This window comes from Euprymna scolopes, chromosome 9 (assembly GCF_053919585.1).
Source record: "Euprymna scolopes isolate OS-2025 chromosome 9, ASM5391958v1, whole genome shotgun sequence".
Classification (NCBI taxonomy): domain Eukaryota; kingdom Metazoa; phylum Mollusca; class Cephalopoda; order Sepiida; family Sepiolidae; genus Euprymna; species Euprymna scolopes.
Window position 1 is genome coordinate 46,609,914 of NC_136490.1, and position 5,167 is coordinate 46,615,080.

Consider the following 5,167-nt stretch of genomic DNA (forward strand, 5'->3'; position numbering starts at 1 on the left):
TATTTATTAGTTTTTATTAGGGATACATATTCTAATATAATCGTATTCAAATTCTCATATACCCCGAAACAATTCGGATATAAGTGTATGCGTACACTGTATTTTAATCACTTCCCGGTCAACGTCTAGTGCCCATGCTTGTATGTTTTAATTTATAAGTAACAGTGAACTGTGACACAGCGGAGAAATAATTTGAATTGATATAGAGAGTATATTCATATATTTCAATTTAATCAATTTTCTCATTCTCTCGAGGGTTCCCCATTCGACATCTCCGGTCATTTGCTCCAAGAATAAAATATTATGACAGTCGAATTATCTCCCTTTGAGGTCATAGCTGATAACATTACCACAATGATTGACGTTCAACACACTATATATTTTCTACTTATGTGGAAATTATATTTCTTAACTAGCTGCATTTACCCGTCCTTTCCTCTTCGAATTATATTGTCGCGCCGATGGAATAATCACAAACTATTAAAGATACACTGAATAGCCTAACGCGTTAGAAAAGTGGTTAACTGTGTACCTTAAGGAAGCATAAAACATATCAATCTTGATCTATTAAAATCAACCGCGAAGTAACTTTCATAGCTTAAACGGGAAATAACTGTAATAGCTTAATTAAATAAGCTTACTTCCGGTTTTAAACGAAATTGTTGTCAATTATTCATAATTTTAAATAAATCAAATTAAATAAAAATGTAAATAGAAATAAATAAAATTGAATTAAATAACTTCAAATAATATTTTTAAACAGAAAAATTAAAACGATTCTATGACAACAAACAATTAATAACATCAAGCTGATTATCAAAATATATTTTCATAAAGGTAATATACAAATGAGAGTATTCATTCGATGTACAGTTTATTTTAATACATAGTTTGCATGTAAAACAGTGTACGTTTTTTATGCATTAATTAAAATGTGAAAAAACATAGAGACAGACAGGATACGACTTAATTATAATAAAATATTACGGCAAAAAAGAACGCATCGATGGCCCCCCAGAGTTTAATCCAGAATATAAATATCACCTGTCTGTTTTAATGTATGTATGTGCATATGTTTGTAAATCAGCCTAAAACTTTCGACAGAGTCGACGGATTCTCATGTAGTTGGTAGTCTTTTTGAACTCGACCGTTCGAACGACAAATATCGAAAAATTGGCTAAAAGCATTAATTCCTTCAGCCTCAACTAGACACTTTTCTACAAGGGAGGTCGCTTTTGTCGCCGATATTTTCGAAAGTCATCCTTTCTTTAATTAATTTAAACCTAATAACTGTCGGCTTCGCAATGGGCCCAACAGCAAAGACGTCACTTTCTTTACGTTCCTTTTCTCCTTCGCGTACGGGTTCGAGCCTGCCTACCTTCTAGCACATTTATTTTATTTTTATTTTTGCTCAATACACATCTCCAAACACCCGGGTACCGCTGTACACCAAGGCTAGTACTTAGATGAAGTAAACCAAAGATAAATCGACAACATCTTATAACGTATGACAAAAAACAAGTTTAAACTTATTAAACTGTTGGAGCGAAATAGCTAACAGCTGCATAAACAGAATACACTTGACATTAAGATTTTAAAAATACGTAGGAAAAATAAATTTAATTAAATACTTAAAAATGAAACAATTATAATCTAAAAATAGAAATAGATAAGGTAAAAGAAACAAGCACGTACACAAGTAAGGTCGCTTATTAAAAAGACACAAGCATCAAAACAAAAACAGTACAAAAGGAGATGGAGTCATCGTCGGTCAGAAATTTCTGTAACACTAGTCATGTCATTTGCTATAGGATACATTAAGGCTTGGAATAGAGAAAAAAAAAACATTCTGACGTGTATCCTAGTTAGACTACACACACATTATATATACAAAAGCACTTGGTGAAAGGAATCCCATGTATATTAGCCTGCCGATTACATACGTGACTGAAAGTGGATAACTCTGCAGCTTAACTGCCATAAATGCATTGTTATACTTCATAAAACACCCAAGCATACGCCCACGCACATATATATGAGAGCACACACCCATCTATCTATATATCTATATATCTATATATATATATATCTTTATATATATATATATATATATATATATATATGTGTGTGTGGGGGGTGCGAGTGCGTGTAGTACTGAATGTAAACCCATCAATGCTTGAATATCGTAGGTGTTTTTCCACATACAATATCAAGTGTTAGAGTAAGCACAGAATTTTAGCCAATCTGGCGGAAGTATACAGTCCAGCAACTTACACTTGTTCCCTTTTACACATCCTGTTTAGGAAGTAGATTAAACTTTTTTTTTTACTTTATTAAATGTCACCAAAATATTCGTTCTATTAATTCAAAATTATGAACCGACACAGTCTTGGTTTAAAAACACCCACCAAGAATTTACTCTTAATTCCAACATTACATTAGTGTTTTTATTGATTTCTTTTTAATTTTTTTCATTGAAATTAATATTTAATAGTTATTATTACACGCTCAGCAAGAATTTTTTAAAATCTAAATGTTACTAGAAAGTAAACATCGTAGTGGCTAATATATGTAATCAAGGAGGTATTGTCTAGAAGGATAGTATGACGAGATAGTATCATATCATATACTACAACCACCATTTAAGAAGGCGATTTAAATATGAAAAATACCATGACTGCAAATCAATTACTTATTTATTCGTATTTAACATTTAATACAATTCATTAATTGAACTAAGACAATAAGAAAAACATTACAACCTTAGAAAAATACCAAATATCAATAATTAAAGTAAAATAGTACCTTAATTTAAGAATTGGTATAGTTGTGATTTCAGCAACAAATTAATGGTATATAGAAAAATATAACAAAAGTAATATATACGTATTTTCCAAATTACAGTCTAATATTTTAAAAATCTATTTTCCTATCTTCAATACAAATTTTCTTAACTGCAGATAAAGTGAGAAATTGCATAGGATAAAATAAACGAAGTAAGAAAGAAGAAAAAGAAACGGTAATATATATATATATATATATATATATATATATATATATATATATATATATATATATATACATATATCAGCGCTTTTACTTTATTTCATGTTCTGTTGAACAGGAGTTACAGTTTTTGTTTGGTTCTCTTGAGATCCATCTTTTCCATTTAACGCTTTTGACAATATTCTAACGTTCTGTTCTAGTGTCAAAATAAATTCGCCATCTGCAAGAATTTTTTCAACTATCATGGGTTGTTTTCAGACGGGCAATGAATTAAAAAACTGCGTTTGATGAATTAATTAAAAAAAAGTCGACTAAAATCGTTTAAATAGACTTAGTCTCTCCTTTATGTCGATCCTGATTGATAGTGGACATCATGATAAAAATAAAACCAACACAAAGAACACATATGTAACTAGTAGAAAGAATAATAATTCTGATTTCACTTATGAACGTCTCTCTGAAAAGAGATGGGATTCATTTCCAGAGGATTTCCCTTAATCCCTGCTTCAAACCAGGAACTTCAAAGATCAAGAGTTTTCCTAAGGATGTTGGTGGTACCTATAATTGCAGAGGTTTGAAGGCCGCCTAAAACATCGAGGATTTGTAGTTTTTTCAATTGTCCTTCCATACGACTTTATACTACTCCTAGTGTACCAACTACGACCAGGATTATTTGTGTTTTAACCGCGTGTATACGCCTTATCTCTAAGGCTAATGGAGCATATTGCTCTACTTCTCTCTCACATTCCTGTTCCAGGGTACTGAGAAGTCTACAATCTGCCAGTTTTTTTTAGACGTTGTCAATGACGACCAAATCCGGACGATTATGTTCCAATTGCTTGGTTGTTATGACACGTTTGTCTCAACATACCTCTACCTTGCCATCCACACTTATTCTCAGTTCATCAGGTACCTCCTCAACCTATTTTCCAGCACACGTTACCCCAACCCCCTTACACAGCTCCCAATATATTGGGACTCCCATGCAATTGTGTCTTTTGACGTACTCTCACTGGGTCAGTCCACTACACCCTGCTGCAATGTGCGCAATTGACTCTGAGATCTTACCACAAATCCGGCATTCTGAAGCAATTTCCTCTCCTAGAACATTTTTTAACAATCGTGTTCCTAATGCCTGCTCTTGTGCTGCACAAACAAAAGCTTCAGTACTCTTAGCCAGATTGCTATGATCTTTCATCAGCCACTTTGTCTATATCCTGGTAGAACCTTCAATGCATTCTCTTCCTAGCCACTTCCTCTGCCCTTTCTCTATCCATATGTTTCACATAATCAGCATTCATCTGCCACAACCTTAAGCATCCACTCCCCACTTCTAACCACATGCTACTTCAGCGACATCTCCTCGGTTCTAACACAATCTTTTACACTTTTCAATCCTCTCCCACCATCTTTCCTCTTTTGATACAGCCTTGCTACGCTACTTCGAATGTGAAATATACCAAACATTGCTAAAACTTTTCTTGTTTTGATATCCATGGCATGCAAATCCTTGTTAGACCATTCTAAAATTCCCGCACTGTATCTCAAAACACTGATTCTCCATGCATTTACTGCTTTCATTAGATTTCCTCCATGCAGTTTACACGTTGCAACTAGTTTAACACTTCTAAGATATTCCTTCCTGACTTTTTCTTTCATTTCTCTGTTCATGATGCCTACACCCTCCAGCACGCCTAAATACTTATATGCTGTATCTTGTATTTCTTTCATTATTTCTCCATTTGGCAGCACTATTCTATTCGAATTAATCTTAACTCCTCTTTTCATCACCAGCACCGCATATTTACAAATCCCAAACTCCATCCCAATGTCTTCTGAGTATGTCCCCACAAGTTCTTCCAGCCTCCCCTTTTCTTTTTCATTTCTACCGAATATTTTCAAATGATCCATACACAGTAGATGGTTGAGGCGTCTGTCACCAGATCAAAAGTTATGCCTCAGTTTTTCTCTCTTCAAGAGGATGCTCAGTGGCATCATTATCATTGCAAAAAGAAGTGGTGATAACGAATCTTCTTGAAATATCCGACGTTTAATGCCAACCTTCCACATCTCCTCTCTGTTTGCTGTCAGCACCGTTTTCCATTGAGCCATACTTGTCTCCAAAAGCCCTACCACATTCTCAGCAAACTTCACCATCAAT